Source organism: Macrobrachium rosenbergii, chromosome 7, assembly GCF_040412425.1.
Source record: "Macrobrachium rosenbergii isolate ZJJX-2024 chromosome 7, ASM4041242v1, whole genome shotgun sequence".
In the NCBI taxonomy this organism is placed as follows: Eukaryota; Metazoa; Arthropoda; class Malacostraca; order Decapoda; family Palaemonidae; genus Macrobrachium; species Macrobrachium rosenbergii.
The window spans coordinates 22,926,142-22,946,314 of NC_089747.1; the positions used below are offsets into that span (position 1 = coordinate 22,926,142).

At 37.5% G+C, this 20,173-nt stretch overlaps 1 protein-coding gene across 6 annotated transcripts in view; it reads right to left on the reverse strand.

The window, feature by feature from the left end:
* Window positions 1-20,173, reverse strand: part of PlexA (plexin A) — a 117,660-nt gene that overhangs the window by 79,622 nt on the left and 17,865 nt on the right. The window contains exon 1 of one of the 6 annotated variants that reach the window (XM_067106827.1): window positions 13,986-14,110. The exons of 4 other annotated variants lie outside the window; for them this stretch is intronic. The gene's annotated coding sequence lies outside the window, so the exon portion shown is untranslated. Of the gene's footprint in view, window positions 1-11,160; window positions 11,249-13,985; window positions 14,111-20,173 lie in introns of those variants that run through there. One more of the 6 variants, XM_067106829.1, reaches the window with a different exon arrangement.

Sequence of the window (20,173 nt, forward strand, 5' to 3'; positions counted from 1 at the left end):
CTTAAACCATGGCAAGCGTCCTGAAAATAAGTGGGAACTGTATGAAGAAAAGTGGGAACTGTATGAAGAATCCTCTCAATGGCGGGATTCGATCTCACACATAGTAGGCTAAGTCAGGGTGATAACCTAACCCACTGAATGCAGTGTGTACAGGTTCGAATCCCAGTAAGGAGATGGGGCTTCTTCACTTTCAAATTCCTTTACTAATTTCCGAAGTTTCCAGTCTGTTCCCACAATCTGGATGGTATCATCTGCTTACATCAACCATTATCCATAAAGGTTAATAACATCCATGTAGACAATATATCCTAACCTTGAAAATACGATTTTCTGAGTCATTTACCTTAAATCCTTAAATGCTTCAAACTGCATCTCCATTACACACACACACTATGTATATACTGTGTATGTATGTATGTATATGTATATATATATATATATATATATATATATATATATATATATATATATATATATATATATATATATATATATATCAGAATATTATAACCATGTATTTGAAAGGCCCTAAACCCGTGATGCAATATCTCAAACTCATTTTCTAATATTTCTGCTTCGTTTTCTTTCGATATCAAACTCATTTTGAATGAAAGTCATAAGAAATAATAAAGTACAAATCATTAACACACCTTCAAAATTTTTCAAGTGAAATATACGTTGCTCTATTAGCTCGAAAAAAAAACGCAAGGAACGCATATTCTATTACGAAATGTATTTTGTTTTCCAGTCACCTGACCATCAATAATGCAGTCCACGCCAAACATTGGGTCACATAACCAACAACTTTTGGCTATCCCGAGAAAAGTGAAGGTACGGTAGCAAAAGAATACAGGTCTCGTAACATAGTTCTTGTCAGTGGAAGTTAACAAGAACTCCACTCAACACCCAGTATTCAAGGTCAGCTTACCAGCTTTCAAAAGATCTTGGGGGCAGCTGTTTACATATTGAATCTCCAACTACCTATCCGTTTTAAGGCCTGTCTACTAAGGCAAACATGATTTTGTACTTTTCCCTTGGCGATTCCCGAGACTGCAAACACGTCTGCATCTTCCTGGCTAGCTAAGATTTTGCACCTCCCTGGCTAGCTAAGAATTATAAGTAATATATGAAACAACCACAAAAAGCGTTCGTCACTCTTCCCTGAATTTATCTTTCGAAAACAATTTAAAATTTGTTTGTATCCTCGCTGGTAAATCTATCTTTCTTTGTTTCCTCTCTGAAGGGAAAGACCGTACCTGCAAAAGGTTATGTCTTCGCTGTATATAATAGTATACCCTGTCTAAAATTTTGACTCTACAGTCTCCGGTTAGTCCGCAAAGAGTTTCAGGATAACCCAGGATCCAGAGAAAAATCCTGCTGGTGTAGGCTAAGAATGGAAAAATCCTGTCTTCTCTACGAACGCTTCCTCCCTGCGCTTTCAAGATTCTTGCCGATAACATTCTTTCCCACAGTCTGTCAACCGTTGATAACCTTACAGATAACGGTATCTCTGAGATATCGTAAGGCACCATATTGTCCTGCTGACGTCAGTAACCTTTTACCAGCTGTCTAGAGTTGTGGGCTAGCACTCGCTAGGCCCGGGTTTGAGTCCCCGGCCGGCTAATGAAGAATTAGAGGAATTTACTTCTGGTGATAGAAATTCACTTCTCGGTATAATGTGGAAGTTCGGTTCCACAATAAGCTGTAGGTCCCGTTTCTAAGCAACCAACTGGTTCTAGCCACGTAAAATAAAGTTTAATCCTTCAGGCCAGCCCTAGGAGAGCTGTTAATCAGCTCAGTGGTCTGGTAAAACTAAGGTATACTTAACTTTACCAGCCGTCTGTCATCATATTCTAATAAATTTGAATCATATCTCCAAAGCCTCTATTTTACAGCCTTTTTACAAATCGTCAGTTATTTTTTGTACCGCTACTTACCTAAAAACCTCTCTCCCTCAAGTTCATTTCCCACAAAGCTTGCAATGATTAACATTTTTCTTAAAGCAAAACTTCAGGTTGCGAATACTGTACTTTCTTCCTGTCTTGAACTCGCGTAGCCTACTTGGAATTTCAGTTTTTAGCCTTTGCTTTTCAAAACCTATAAAGTATCCTTGACGTTTATTATCTGCAAAACTTATCTTGATACATTTTCGTGCATATTCCATATGAAGATATGGAGTGGTGATTAAGTATATCGGATCTTCTGTGATGTATACAGTACATTGTTTCTTATGGGAATGAAGCAGTTTAGCCCTGTTTTACCAACTTTCTTCTTCTTTTTACTTGCATCAAATATTTATCTTGAAAATATGACTCATACGCATATGTGTGCACCAACTTATTCACCAATATGACGATTCCTTCAACAAGGGGTGGCTCCAGTGAAGAACAAGGCAATCTTAGTCAAAGAAACTTAAGAATCAAAAAAAGGTTATCACCTACAAAGAGAAAGTGTGTGTGTGTGTGTGTGTGTGTATATCATATGAGCAGATACGCTGTTGGGCAGAGGTAGTATCAGACAATAAATATATATATATATATATATATAGCCTAGCCTATATACATAAAATCATACTACCTCTGCCCAACGGCATATCTGCTCATATGATTCAAGATGGAAAATAGCTGCCTGTTCCCAAACTCAAAATAAAAATTAAATATAAAACTCCCTTCCAAAAATAATCTATTTCAGAGTAAAGTCTGCCAAGTCACGTTGCTGTAGGCTCTCTCCCAATTTCATTTCCAATCATGGCCCAGGCCATCAAGGGTAGTCATAATAAAAAGGCAATAATGACGTCCGGCTCGGCCACTGTATCATACATTGGTATCAAAGCCAATAAAACGCCTCGTTGATGTTTGCCTTAATGATAGGTAGGGGAAAAAGGCCAGTGCGATCCCCGCCACCTGATTGTCGTCCGCTGGAGAGTTGAATTCAATCAATTAATGCATGGGATATCAATTAGGCTTCCCACAAAGTGATTTCATGTTGCTGTTATTGTTATTGTTACACTCGGCTACCTTGTAGCAGTAGTTACACTCGGCTACCTTGTAGCAGAAGTAGTTACACTCGGCTACCTTGCAGTAGTAGTTACACTCGGCTACCTGTAGAAGTAGTTACACTCGGCTACCTTGCAGAAGTAGTTGCACTGACTACCTTGTAGAAGTAGTTACACTCGGCTACCATGTAGAAGCAGTTACACTCGGCTACCATGTAGAAGTAGTTATATTCGGCTACCTTGTAGCAGTAGTTACACTCGGCTACCTTGTAGCAGTAGTTACACTCGGCTACCTTGTAGCAGAAGTAGTTACACTCGGCTACCTTGTAGTAGTAGTTACACTCGGCTACCTTGCAGTAGTAGTTACACTCGGCTACCTGTAGCAGTAGTTACACTCGGCTACCTTGCAGAAGTAGTTACACTCGGCTACCATGTAGAAGCAGTTACACTTGGCTACCATGTAGAAGTAGTTATATTCGGCTACCTTGTAGAAGCAGTTACACTCAGTTACCTTGTAGAAGTAGAAACACAGACACTTTCTCACTAAGTTGTCTAGGCCTATATGACAAGATGGCCAGACTTATTAATAAAAATTCTGTACGCAGACTACGTTAATCGATTACATACAAAACACTTGTGTGAGAGAGAGAGAGAGAGAGAGAGAGAGAGAGAGAGAGAGAGTACACGTTAGCAATCGCGTTCGGTTACCCACCGCCCTATGACTCACCGGCGATTTCCCTCTCACACACAGAGACTGGCGGGAGAGGCAGCAGCAGGTCAGGAAAGTGGTGACTTTCTACAATCGGTCTCGCTCTTGTAATTCCTTTGGCTCTGAACATTTTCAAGTTTAAATTCAGGCCATTTTGGTCAGACGATGTAGAAAATAGCATTTTGGCTGAAAATACAAAATCACAATTTAAGAAGACAAAGTTATGTTTTTCACACAGTGACGCTACACATTTCCTATATACTGTAGAAGAACCGGGAACACAAAGGTTACGAAAAGCTCTGATGTTTGAATTAAAATCAAATATAGGCCTATACTTAATAAAACGATCTCCAGTTGAACCCAAATATAGGGATGCAGATAAAACAAAGAATTTCTGAAAAGCTGGATAGCGTGAAATAAAATCTATCGTCTAAACGACAGCCAGACAAAAGCGCTGACGTTTTCGACCGTAAGAATAGCGTCAAGCGAAGGCCTTTCCTTGTAACATCCAACACGGAGAAATTCGAGGGAAACTTTGAAGTGACGAGAACGTACCTAGACTGAAAGTGTAAATTAAAATATTTTGTTGCAAATTCTAAGCATATGTGAATAAGGACTAGAAACATGGAATAACACCAAATGAATATGGCGAGGTTATGCAAATATCAAACCAGTACTCAAGGCAGATTTATTTTTTTGTTTGTTAAGTATTCAGTATAATATTGAGGGCGAGAGGAAACACCAAAATTAAACCAAAGTGACAAATTTCCCTATTCCCTCTGACCGCATGCATTGGTCCCCTAGATGTCCGATTACCCACCTTCCCCCTCGTCCCTTCTGCAAACTAATAAAACACGGCAAAACAATTCTAAAATAAGTGGAGCTTAAAGCGCCCTTCTCAAATGGTGCAAAGGGGAGAGCTGCGCAGTTCTGCATTTACAATGGATATCATGACTTTCCAAAACTGGTGGCGCAGAAATTTCCAGGCACTCCAACGCCCACACAAAACGAAATCTGTCTGTTACTGGGAACAAGGATCATTAGGTCGTCATTGGAAAGGTCGCAACAAATAGATACAAAGAAGAGAGCTAAGAACAAAGTATATATTTTTTTACTTTTATTTAAAATTAACAAAATTACAATATTTACATTATTTCAACAATTAAAATGTTGAACACAAGAATTTTTTTGTTACAATTTTCTTCAACTTTTCCCCATACATAATTAACATAAACCATCTCACATAATTTAATCTACCCCAAGAAAACAAAAAGTTTCATCTTCAGAAAGCTTCTGCACACGGCTTATCCATATGCAATACACATAATTACAAATACGAAGAATTAAAGCAAATCTGGGACGCACTGAACGTATAATATAAGGTTCGTAACTCTGATGAATGAAAAACAGCAAAATGATCTCTTTTTAATATCATACCTTTATTGCCTAATTATTTAAAAAAAAAAAAAAAAAAAAATGCTGTCGACACCAAGGTGCACAAGGTGGTGTGGTAATCTGCCGTCAGTTACCGTACCAAAAAATCGTCCACGTGGAACTGCATAGGAGAAAGTTGTGTAAAAGTGAACAAATTCTGCAGTCTTGTTTCCATATCGAGAGATAGCAATCAGTTTTAGCACTAAAATAATAGCATGCACTAATAACAAATTTAATAATAACGATTAATATTGGCTCTAAAGATACAAATCATTCTTACTGGTAATAACAATGCCACTGAAATGCCAATAACATCCACTGTTACGATGATAGAGAAAAAAAAGTGCCGAGTTTAATCTGAAAGCCCGCATTCTGTAGAATCACCATCCCGAATGGTGGACTGTTTCGCCATAATTAACAATAAATGACGCACTCGAGCGCACTATGGCAAGAGGAAACAATACGCCAAAACTGAGTTTCAGTAACTGCAAAAAAAAAACCATCTCTCATAAACTACTCCTCCATTCTTATCTGTTCATCAACTTCGCATGCTACCTTTCCCAACAGCCTCCCTGGACTACCAACGAAAATTCTGAATACCAAAACAAACAATGCATTACATACATACACACACACAGATATAGCCTATATAACATAGGCTATATGTATGTACGTAGACTATGTATGTATGTAAGTGTGAGTGTGTGTATATATATAGGCTATATATATATATATATATATATATATATATATATATATATATATATATATATACAGTATATAATTTATATATAATGTACAGTATATAGAGCCTATGTGTGTAGTATAAATATTTTATACATATTGAGAGAGAGAGAGAGAGAGAGAGAGAGAGAGAGCACGTTATTCATACACGGCATATATCATGACAAATGATCTTTCATGTCCACAGAAAAACGAGGACAAACAACGGCAACGGACAAACGAACTCAAAGGACGGGCTATTTAAATGTTTCTTTGGCGGCTCAGCCAGAATACAAAGGGGCCTTCTATTGCTAGATTGGGAAAGTCACGAGGGTTGCAGGACCTGAAGAGAAAGGGGGGGGAGGCATTAGGAATTCGAAATGAACGGTCTAAATTTACTTCAACAAGTAGGGCAATTTCACAACGTAGCGTTTTCAGTTTCAGTGGTGTCGTTTTGATAAATTTCAGATACGGATTTCCTAAATCGTGTTAGTTACGGATTTGCAAAAGAACCTGTTCCCACGCACTTAATGTAACATGTCACATGATTAAATTTAATAAAACTTCGAGTTTTAATCGGAACCGAACCCTTTTATTTCCTTTCTTATCCCTATTTGGCGACTTCAGAAAGATCATTTCTTTTTTACAAGGCTGCATCCCAGAGATGGGAGAAACTAAGTGCCAATAAAAAAAAATTGTCTGGAATGCGGCAAAAAGATGTCTGACATATCAAGTCTGGTAGGAACCGAGCCCCAGGAATTAACATTTGCATGCAATACCCCTATAATTATTCAGTATTGCTTCATTTCCCAAACGGGAAATAGTCTGCTTGAAATAACTGGTACTAACATTGAAAACCCTGTGAAATTTTAAGTTACTTAGCAGTGACCGTCCACTCAACGTTCAGATGGCACTGCTCCGTCCGTGAATCATACCTATATTTAGAAGTGGGTCGAAAATAACTGACAACTGCCGTGATCGACTGGAAGCAAGATTTATCATGAGAAAATGAACTCAGACTCCGTTATCTCCCGCACAAATAAATCTTTTATCTCAGGAACACCAACATAAAGGGTCTTTATCAGACAGCCTATTTACAGTAACCGAAAAGCAGGAGCTGAAGGTCAAGGGGAAAAAAAAAAGCCCGACCATGACCTGAGGCGACTTTTTGCCTATGTAAAAACCGGTGCCATGCGTCACGTGATATACCGTTCTACTTTAACAAATGTCACGGTGTGACGGCCACTGGGGGTAGGGGGAGGAAGGAACGGGAGGGGAGGGAGGAGGCACGGCAGTTCCGGAGTGAGGAAGAGACGCAGGGCAGATTGAGGGAATCTACAACAGAGGAAGCTCAACTCTAGAGAAACAAAATCAGAAAAAATGAATAAAACAGAATGAGTGTTCTCAGTGTTTCCAAAAGCAGATATCTTTGAATGTTCCGATGCAAAATTTATTACTGAAATATAAAATAGATTCTGAATGACAAGAACAGTAGAATGGGCTACTGTACAAGCTAAAGCCCAAGACAGACCCCTCTAGAATTCTACCAATCAACATGCCCCGAACCTCGTTCTCTCATTACAGCCACCCCTGTAATACCCCAGCTGCTAATCAATTTCTTCAAAAGGTCAACACCGACCTTATCATTAAACTTGAATCACAACGATGGTAAGAACAAAGATGTAAAACGATTTCCATAATGTCTTGCTCTCAACTGAAGGATCTCGTGGGGTAAAACACCAATGAGGCTAATCAGCATTTAAAAGACATCCATCCCTTCTGGCAACAATACGCTAACACAGAAACCAAAAGGGCTAGGTATACTTTATAATTTTCAAGGCGTCAATGTCTTCTGTAATCGGTCTCATTTTCCTCCATTCATGTCGACATAGCGTTTCCCTAACCGTTTACACAATACCATTTTAATTAAATATCTTATACAGCACTCAGCATTGACCGGAAAAAACTACTTACATCACTCAAGGAAGGTCTCAAAAAAAAAAAAATAAATAAATAAATAAAATAAAAAATTTGCAGTTTTCCTATGCACACCTTAACCCATTAAATAACGTTCATTGTGTCTTTCCAACTATATTAGAGAAAAAGCACTGTTACGAAGGCAATGATGCTTCAAAGCTTGACTGCAATAACCTTTTGCAATGAAAGCAAGCCTAAAGTGTGTTCACCTAACAAAGACAGGAAATAACAAATCTCTAACTGCCGCTTAAGAACCTGCTAATCTAGAGAACATCGTACGTTCAGACATAAAAAAATGAGAGAGAGAGAGAGAGAGAGAGAGAGAGAGAGAGAGAGTTGCCATTTTGACAACTTTCTAGCCATTATCTAATCATCATCAGCTATAAACATTTTCATTTCATTCACACGTCACGTCCACGTTGTAATTTTAAAACCACCTTTTGAAGGGGGTTAATAAAAGGCAAACCCATTCAAAGTCTCTTTTGAATAATATGCCACCTGAATATCGCGGAGATATGTCATATGCACGCAGCCACTGGTATTGGCTGACGTACGAAAAAACCCATTTTTTTTTCTTTCTGCGTAATTTTCTTCAATTATTTATAATGCATACAACATTTCTGTTCATATATAATGATGGTAGGCTAAAGTAAGGAGACGCCGTAGTATAGTTCTCATTTTCACAGAGCATTTTCCCCTATCTAGAAATTTATCAAATGTCGGAAATTCCTTCCAAGGTAATATCAACAAACCATTCTTTCGACATCGTGAGAGGTACTAGGACTATGTCGCAATTTTGCGCATTTGCAATCCACAGAGTGATTTTAACAATTTTCGACCTACTATAAATGAAGGTTTAAACGGATGTATCAGCCATTGAATTTGTAGCAGAGGTTGCTTTTGTGCATGTTCAGTTCTATTCTGAAGTCAGATGTTTCCAAACAGTTTTTTTTTTTTTTTAACAGATAACGTTTCCCGGAATTTATTTCCATATAGCCTAGTTAGGATACTATATTTACATTGCCATTTTCATACAAGAGATGAACTTACCCTTAAATTCAATATTATCTAGGAAATGAAACAAAAAGCAACTAATTTTTGGCTGGTTTAGGTTAGGCTATGCTGCCAAGAGCCTTCACGGGCCCTTTCCAAAGGTGTTATACGAGGTAAAATGGAATAAAAAGCCTGGAGTGGACCTCTGGACTCTCTTCGTGACATAAATTTACCTTAGATTTACCTTTACCTACCAATTAAATAAGCAATTAAATAAGTTTAATTGGTTAACTTTCAAGGTAAAAAACATCAATATAAAGGTTCGCCACACTTCCAATCTGGAACCGTCATAGCAAAAACTATATCATTTCATTTAAAAACACTAACAGATGAAATTAAATGAAAGGATATATATGACTTTATATGTAAGTCTTAACAAAGCCAAATTAGATTACGACACGGAGAAAATCCTTCATTAAAAACGTAACCCTTGCTGCAACAGTACCCCACTATTTGGATCATCAAAAAGCGCACAGGAGAGCTACCTAATTGCAAAGGTCACTGCTCCATTCGAATGCTACAAATGAGCGCGGTGAAAACCGTTTCCGGACCTGCATTCACAAATGAACACTTTCTCTGAAACGTTTCGGTCAGCGGTTTCAAAAATTCGAATGGCAATCTATTTCACTACACGACCGGTCTCTCTGACGAGGTCTGGCGTTCATTCAGACTTCCAAACGAGCAGTTCTGTGATCTCTCACACCTGCAATGGCATCACAAATTTGGCTCTGGAGACAAACAACCAAAGCATCCGCGCACACTTGGTAAGAACATGCCTTACGTGAGTATGGCTGCCAAGATATATTCATCACACGTCTTTCCTAAGTCCTTCTATATTTAGATTATTAATTGCTTTGCCAAATACTCGTGACAAGTTTTGTTACACTTTACATCCGCTACAATCAATATACCCGTAACTTAATATATCAAAGAGCGAATGTAATGTCAACATGTTTCATTTAGGCCAAATCAAGCATAACTTACAAAATTATCAACAAAGGGAATTAAACAAAAGCCCACAAAGACCTAAAAATAACAATGACAACAGGCTAATTACTAATGCTGGCTGAGGAAATCGTGAATCATGGCATTGCTACACACAACCACGCATTAATGACCACAATAAACGTCATGCATTGTACGTGGTTATACGCGGTACAGTACGTTACGTATGGCAGTTCAAGTTACCTTGAAAACTAGGCTCTAAATTTGCCATACCTAAGAGTTAACTTGGTTGAACTTCATTTTGTCTTCAGCTACACCGTTCAGATGCCTTGTTACGTGACAACGCGTCTTGTAAAAAGTTCAGTATACCTTAGTTTAACCAGACCACTGAGGTGATTAACAGCTCTCTTAGGGCTGGCCCGAAGGATTAGACTTATTTTACGTGGCTAAGAACCAACTGGCTACCTAGCAACGGGACCTACAGCTTATTGTGGAATCCGAACCACATTATACCGAGAAATAAATTTCTATCACCAGAAACAGATTCCTCTAATTCTTCACTGGTCGGCCGGAGATTCGAACTCGGGCCTAGCAGAGAGCTAGCCAAGAACTCTACCGACTCGTCCGACGAGGAACTAGCCCGTCTTGTAAAAATATACAGTAGTCTACAAATGAAAACAGATGGAAATAATTGCAGTCTGCAGCTCCCTAGATATTTGTGGAAATCAACCCTGATTAAGGAATCAAATAATTTAACTTGCAAAGGGTAACAAGAAATTATCTTGAATCTATTTCCTCGGAAACCCAAAACCGTGATCCGTTTTACTCCGTTTTCTAATCCCGTCGAAATGGGTTGTTATCTCTGGAACCCGACAACCAACACCATTATCTTCTGTTGCACCAGTTTATGGAAGCCAAGGGGCGACTGTTTGTCTAAAAGCCAGTGACAAATGGTTTCAGAATTAACGACGACGATTATTGATTTCAGATGAAACCAAGGTTGAGTAATAAAGAGATTATACAAAATGGAAGACAAAAACAGTTCCTAGAACCACTTCCTTGTATGAAAACATATAACTTTTATAATCAGGAATGGAAGTCAATACGGAGCCAGTCATACCAGTAACGGGCAAAGAAATCCGCTACTTATGTCCGTAGTTTTGCGTAATTAGACCTATACTACACAGTCTATCTTTTTAACAAATGACTGGAATACACAGTGACATATATATATATATATATATATATATATATATATATATATATATATATATATATATATATATATATATATATATATTGTACGTATACACGATAAACTTACCCTTTTAAATATACCATTCTATTTATCAGCTTACAATCTTTCTCACGTTGCCGAGACCAGACAACCACCACTGGCCAGAGCCAAAACAATACTGAACAAAGCGTAGACAAACGGAAAAAGAACGGGTATCTTTCTTAACGTAAACTGTATCCGGGAATATAAAGAAACCCCCACCGCTTATGAGTGGCATGGCCTATATTATGCCCTTGGTATGTCACCAAGTACCTCCATGACGTCACAGACCCCATCACGTGTGCGAGGAGCGATATCCCGTGTGACTCAGCCACCCGGTCCTCCTGCTGGCCCAAGCGTGGGGGCTAAGGCTACGATACTGCTGGGACTGTATAGCCTCAGGGGCCAAATGTTGACTCACCCAAGGATTCTGGGATCACTCTTACTCACTATCAGCCAGCAGCTATGGTTCTGCCTTTGCGCTGCTGCACAAATGAAAAGCTAAACGTTGTTTACATGGATTGCACACAACACATAGCTTAAGGTTATTCTCTCTCCCTCTGAGAGCAACCCAGGAAACGGTGCTGTTTTCTCACTGACGTAAATATACATTTTTGCAATAAAATCCATTTTAACCAGAAACGGGAAACTTCATTATACCGTTGACCTACAGGAAACGGGACAATAACCCAGCAAATGCACATGAATGGTGTAGGTTAAACCGGAAACTTATTTTTGCGCAGGTCAACGGAAAACCAGGTCATATAAGTAAATAATACCACTCACAAAATCCTGACAAATCACGAGTTTATATACGTGTAGGCAGGTTCCAGCACGTTCTACTATCTCCCGTTGCACTAACTCGTGTAGCCTAATACGAATAGGCTACGCATGATAAGGAGAGTTATCATTTAGAACCGAGAAGAAATGGCCCTCTTGCTTCTAAACTAAAAGCGGCACCCACACACACACACACACACACACACACACACACACACACACACACACACACACACACATATACACATATATATATATATATATATATATATATATATATATATATATATATATATATATATATATAATGGCGCCCTATAACGATGGCAGGCATTTCTTTGCGTTATAAAAGATATCTTCCTTATCATGAAATGTTCTTACTACACGTGATATTATAATCGGGAGATGGTGGAACGTTCTAGAAATTCTGCCACGATAATTATTAATAAAGCACTGTATGGAACTTTGAGCTTTTCCTCATTAGGAACAGAATCTTTTCCGTCTCTATAATCCCTAGAATTCAATTCTCCTTTACTCTTTCTCTTCTTTCCTTTTTCAAATAATGAGATCCAAAGGCATCACTGTTTTTATTATAAAATCGATCTCATAGTTTCAGGATTTCAGCGCTCTGTTCTACTCCAAGGACTACAAAATAATTACATTAAGACGTGGGCTTTCATCGGTATAAATAGTGAAAAACTTTTGCATACAGTCATGATGGACTATCAGTGTAAATCCTAAAAAAAAAAAAGGAAAATTGTGCATTTATTTTAATATCTGATTATTTGTATTTAATACGGAATAGGAGGAAAACAAATACTGTTATGTACATTTTATCTAAATTAATGAAATGAAAATGGAAAAAAGTATACCTTAGTTTTACCAGACCACTGAGCTGAAAATAAGGGAACAACTATTATTGATAAAATATAAGGACACCTTGGGAAACTACTTTCCATATAAACATATTCATTACAAATTTTAATTGTAATTGAATGTCTTTATTGGTTATAGTATATTAAGTTTTCTTTTAAGATGTGCTCCTAAATGTAATGTAAACCTTGTCCCTTTTTATGTTAGTGTACGGAATCTACGAAAACCCTTTTTTGCTGTAGGCCTACTTCGTTAATTCTGTAATGTTCATCTGTTGAAAATACTGTATATTGTGTTTTGGAATGAAAGAAAACAGTTATGAATGAGCAGTTCAATACACATCAGTACATTTAAAGGAAAAAATGTATGAAGGAGCCGTTCAATACACGTCAGTACATTTAAAAGAGAAATCGTATGAAAGAGCAGTTCCATACACGTCAGTACAGGATCATTCACGCTTCATACGAAAGAACCGTTCTGTGTCGAACCCTCTCTTAAATCCGGTTCTGATTAATTATGGGAAAACGCCAACCCTAACGTCAGAATGGATTACAGGAAAGGGGTGTGATGAATAATTACTTAGTTTTCTTATAACAGTAACAAGATTCTGCCTAAAAAAAATATATATATTTTTAAGTAGCATCGTGTTTCTAAATAGCAGAGGCTACGTAAGGCTTCCAAGTAAGCCTATTTCAAACCCGTTTAGGGGAAAACACTTTACGAAACTATCTACAAAGGCTGGCATTTACAATTACCTAAATAAATGGAAAGTTCACCCAAGTCAACTGACAGAGACCACGAAAAGAAATCACATGGCAGGCCTGACGGAATGTAGCCCAAAAGTTGCCAACAGTGAAATTCTCACCGGGAGAAGGAAGAAAAGAGGCGTGACCAGTTTCTCTCTCTCTCTCTCTGAGACAGCCTTGCCAAAATACCAGAGAAAACAAGCATGCAGGACATTTTACTCATTTCTAATTATAGCCCGGATAAACCATTCAAAGATCCATCTCTTCTGGTTCCTATTAATATTCAACGAGTACACGGGTATGCTGCGAGAGAGAATACCTGAACAGAACAAAAATGTGCACCTTACAGGCTATCTTTATTCAATGGCGAGCCTTCTCTCACTAAACAATTAACCATTGTCTAATCCACACGGACTGCAAAAGAATCATTCTTAAAACATGCAACTCCGTAGCAGTGATTATGGCTTCACAAACCTGTAATGGATGTCATGTAATGCCTCTCTCTCTCTCAAGTAGACAATCGGAGAGACTTGTGTAAATGACTTTCAAATTGCGTGGCTTCCTTCCTGTAGTTTCTCCATATCCGGAAGGTATGAGAATCGACAAGAGTTCAGGAGAAAGGGACCCTGTTGAACCCTTCAAGAGAATGGATATAAAATGCTATAATTATAGATACAGGCACAGTATGTCATCTTTAGCAAAAAAAAAATCTTAGTTCTTATGCGACAAAATAATTCCCAAACCGTCATCCATAAATTATTAGGTGTGAATATGTAATAAGCAAAGATTTTGTGATACTGATATGATCAAGTCATTCTAGATATCAATGTAGACGAAGTTTTTCATGCCCTACCCTAGTAAACCACAACTTGCTTTTTCGCAAAGAGACGTAGGCTAACCTTGTAACTTTTCTTTTTTCTGAAAACGTTATGTTTTGGTAGACAGAGTCACCTTAGAGTTGGCCATCTAACGCAACCTGGTGTCAATGCTCTCCACCACCCACCCACACACATACACACACACACACACACACACTGGGCACTAATAATAAGTCATGCCTCATGTCATGTCCAAACCCTCCTACCGTCCTTCCAAACCTCCCTCGGTAAGACCAACCACCATTCACCGGAAGCTTGATCTCTCTACCTTTTGCCCTAGCCCCCAGCCTGACAAAAGCCCGAATGGTGAGTAACACATACGAACACCTTGCAATCGTTGCTTGACGATTTCAGTACTCGAGACACTCAAACACTCACACCATATATATATATATATATATATATATATATATATATATATATATATATATATATATATATATACAAGATATACAGACTATATAGGCTATATATAACAAGGAAAAATACAGTAGTACAAATTCTCTGAAAATAATTTCTATAAAAAGCGAGCTTTGGCTACCCCCTGCTAACTGTATAAAACTGATGAGTTTAACGATAGTGTATATATATGTATATATATATATATATATATATATATATATATATATATATATAAACCTTAATGGTAATCAATGTTACTCAAATGAAATTGACCACTTAATACCTTTATGTAGGTTCAATAATTTTTGCTTCAATAAACGTTACCTTACAAGTTTGTTACCGCTGCAAACAGATTTTAAACCATTTCGATAAGGATGAAATCTAAAGAACAAAAGCTAACCAGGAATGCTTTCATGATCTCGACGGTTGTGGAAAATATCCCAAGGTTTCACTCCCAAATATACCTACAGAAACAAATTTTAGCTTCCAACATGTCACTGCGGAGCAACTGAAGGTCGTCAACAGAAAAAAAAAAAGGCAGAACTGGGATGTAAGGGTGGGGTGGGGGAAGGGGGGAGGGAGTTAAAGCGATAAGAAGAGCATTCGGGTTAAATTATTCAAGCACGGTTTCTCCAAGCAAAACTAGCCTATATGAAAAAAACAGCCGTTTTAGGTAATTATATAGTTATATATATATATATATATATATATATATATATATATATATATATATAAATACACATACACAAATGTTGTTTGTTTTGTGATACACACACACACACACACACACATATATATATATATATATATATATATATATATATATATATATATATATATATAATATAATATATATATATATATGTATATATCTAAATATATATATATATATACCGAACACAATCACACGTTTTAAAGAAGCCTGTTGGTAAGACAAACTCCTTTTATTGAAACCAGAGAGAGAGAGAGAGAGAGAGAGAGAGAGTTAAAAATATAAGTTAAATAACACCATCTCTTCCGTAAACACGGATCACGAGGAGGTGTAATGGCGGCGACAAACACACAAACACATCACAGCATTACCATAATGGAAATTAACCTTTGGCTCAGCAGAACTGGTGTGGAATAGTGGGGAGAGAGAGAGAGAGAGAGAGAGAGAGAGAGAGAGAGGCTGTTGAGGGGAGAGGGAGAAGAAAGGGAGGGAGAGACGCCGTTGGAGGAGGGGGTGGGGGACGTGGGGAGGCAGGCATTGTGTTCTTAAAGTTATGATGTCTGTATGAACATCCATTATTCAAGAAAAAAAAATCCTATTCTCGGTGCACTGCACTGTCACTGAATATTTCATAGTTTTGAGCACTAAGGTATTTTTGGTACATCACTAAAGTTGAGTTTGTTCTTACTTCCCTTTAATGCAACATTAAGGCGGTGGTTCCGTAGATGCCTTTATTAGATCGAACATTCTCGATCATCTCAAATCTCTCTCTCGTACTGAATACAACTTCCTAAACAGAACTAACACTGGTGGCATAACATACTGTACAAGTAATCATGTTAAACTCTTCATACCGTCTACACTTTACAAGATACTATCCACGATTACTATTTGTATTTCAGTAGACGTAACCTATTCACATGAACAAGCACATAGGGGCCACTGACTTGAAATTCAAGCTTCCAAAGAATGTTGGTTTCAACCTCCCACGTGCACCCCACACTCCAGCAGTAACTGTCATGATACAGAGCCAGTGATTTTACATATACCTACATGCCACAACACTAACCACTATACCAGCGGACCAGCATAAATAAATAAATAAGCCTTCCTATCTTCAATAATAAATTTTCCACAAAAGGAAAGAGTCTGCAAAGAAAGACAGCAGCACCCTCACAAACCCCAGTAATGGCATCTGTCCGTTGTGACCCAACTAAAACGCTTATATCCAATCGCCGATCTTGGCAGCTACCCGACTCTCCCCATCCCCAGGCCTCCAAGTGCAGGGTACTTCCACTTTTTTCCTGGAGGCAGTTTGGAAGTGTGGTTTGGTCCGTCGACTCGACTCGCTGCTCAGCAGCCACATAAATGCTGTAGCTGTTGCACAACTACTTATTCGTGTACTGTAACCATTACCTTGTCATTTGTGCAAATGCTGTAGCTGTTCCCTCGTCATTTCCGTAAATACAATATCTGTTCCTTTGTCATTTGTGCAAATACTGTAACTGCTCCCTCGTCATTTACACATTCTGTAGATACACTCATCATTTATATAATATGCTTAATTATTTATACAAATACTGTAGCTGTAACCTCAATATTTATACAAATACCGTAGTTGTAATTTCATTATTTATACGAATACTGTAGCCTAATTGTAACTTCGTTACTTATACAAATACTATAGCTGTAATTTCATTATTTATACAAATAATGTAATTGTAACTTCGTAATTTATATAAATACTGAGCTGTAACTTCATTATTTATACAAATACTTCACCCATAACATCGTTATTTATAGCCTACAAATACTTTGTTATAGCGTCATTATTTATACAAATGTTGTAGTTGTAGCATCATTAATTAGCCTATACAAATACTGAAGTTATATCTTCATTATTTATACAAATACCGTAGTTGTAACTTCGTTATTTATACAAATACTGTAGCTATAACATCATATTTATACAAATACTGTAGTTGTAACTTCATTATTTATACAAACACTGTAGCCATAACATCGTTATTTACACAAATACTTTAGTTGTAGCACCATTATTTATACAAATGCTGTAGTTGTAGCATCATTATTTATATAAATACTGAAGTTGTCACTTCGTTATTTATACAAATCCTGTAGCTGAAACTTCATTATTTATACAAATGCTGTAGCTGTAACTTCGCTATTTATACAAATACTGCAGTTGTAACTTCATTATTTATAAAATACTGTAGCTGTAACTTCATTATTTATAAAATACTGTAGCTGTAACTTCATTATTTATACTAACACTGATACTGTAGTTGTAACTTCGTTATTTATACAAATACTGTAGTTGTAACTTCGTTATTTACACAAATACTGTAGCTCTTCCCTCACTGATATTTACTTCGTTATTTATACAAATACTGTAGTTGTAACTTCGTTATTTACACAAATACTGTACCTCTTCCCTCACTGATATTTACTTCGTTATTTATACAAATACTGTACTTGTAACTTCGTTATTTACACAAATACTGTAGCTCTTCCCTCACTGATATTTATGAAAAAAAAAAAGTCCCCGTATCTTAGATCCACGTAGGACACATTCTTATATTATTCCTCAATCAGTTTCATCAAGCCTGTTTGATTCCATTTGAATCATGTCAGTGCTTATCTACACATTTTAGAAGCTCAAACTTTTAACTCCATACTGCCATTGCACTCTTGGTCAGTGAAAAAAAAATATGGAAAGGTAGTAGAAACCTACATGCAACAGTGATAGGTAAGTAAACCTACATGCAACAGTGATAGATAAGTAGTGGAAACCTACATACAACAGTGATTTCATGGTTTAAGCCTTATGATATAAACATGAGGTTTGGGAAACAAAACACTGCTTGTGGGCGGCTTAATGGGACATGATCTCCGTAAGCTACATCTAAGTTGAACTGACATTATCAGATTTGCATCTAGGACCAAGTTTGGGTTTCCGGTTGCTGAGGTTAAGCAGGTTTTATTTCATGGAAAGGAAGGCAAGACGAGAGGATTGCCAACAGGGTTAACACTGGGATTCGTGAGGGATCACATCACCATATGAATGGGATGGGAGAGGCAAAGGTGAATTATTATTAATAAATCTGACATGGGTGATCTCTGACGTCACCACTAAAGAGAGGTAATTCGTCGTGATGCTTGCTAATCATAAGTCTTCTATGTCATTTTCAGTCATTAAGAACTTAAGCTAATCAATTACATTATTTCTGCAGAAAGAATAACTCCATGAAATAATTTAAAAGAGAACCCCAAAATTTGGGTAATAAAAGCTTTCTGGCAAAAATGCGCTCAACTGAAAGCCTTATCCGTTTAATCACGATATAACAAAAAATTATTCAGCACTGAATAATTCTGAAAATGTGACACAGCCTCAGGTCTACAAGTAACAATTTAGAATGATGTAAAGGTCTTCCTCTCTCCTTTTACTCAGCTCGATTTAAACACTTACAAAATTAGGTCAGGATGGTTCAACTTTTTCATACAGAGGACACATTCTAACGTCAACAGCTCGTCACCGATACGGCACTGTAAGCAAACATAAATTGCTTACATTAAAAAATATAAAACATTCGTTTAGGCTTAAGCGAATAAGACTACTGCACGACCCAACGAACCCCACCTCTGGAATCGACAAACAACACTAAGCCTAAGAGTCTCTCTCTCTCTCTCTCTCTCTCTCTCTGAAAAGTACTGGAAAAAGAATTAGCCTACAGCCAATCTGCATCCGTCGTATACAGGACAAACATGACACTACCTCGACTCTCTGCCCCTCACACTGGGTAAAATAGTTTTCGAAATAAATCTATAGTGACTAGTCTAGCCTACATTCGCATCGGTCAACAACTGACAAACAGAAAAGCCTTAGACTACTTTTTACTATTATTATCCTGATGCAAGGATGTTTCATGATAAAATATTCAAGGTAATCAACCGAAAACAGAGGCAGAAAGATGGCCTCTATTCATGCAACTGGTTAACTTTAAAATTATAAGCTGCTTTAACAGATACCCGAAAAGGGGATGGCTCCATGAATAAGCAAAGTCACAGACATAACCGCATTCACCCTCTCACTGCCGATTCTGAGATTGACGCCATGTTTGATATGCAGCATCCATTACCAACAACTCTTCAACAGCAGCACGTCGATCGCCTTTCAGTTACATAAATTCGAATCAAGACAACTGCATCTGTTCACATTCTTCCAAGAAGCAACAATGATTAAAAAAAAATTAATCTTAGTTTCCCCATACTATTTTTTTCCCTAAGCTGCTGTATTCCAAATTTTCTTCAAACAATTTGACGATTTGAGAATAAGGCTGTAAGAAAAATACCATAAGTGAAATGACGTTAGTTCCAAGTAGAAGACAATGATGAAGGGGAGATATCGTAGACATTTCCTTCGCACCAACCAAGGGAGAACAGCGCCTGATGGGTACCGGGTGCTGTTCAGGCCGTTCCGTGGCCTCCTCTGGGCACTATTAGAGTTAGAAGACCCAAAAACACTTGGATGAGAGCTATGATAATGAAAATGTATAGATTCGTGGGCGTGAAAGCAAAGGATAGACAAGAGTGTAGGCAATATGATAATGATGACATTTCAGGGAAATGACCATAGCCTATACAACCAT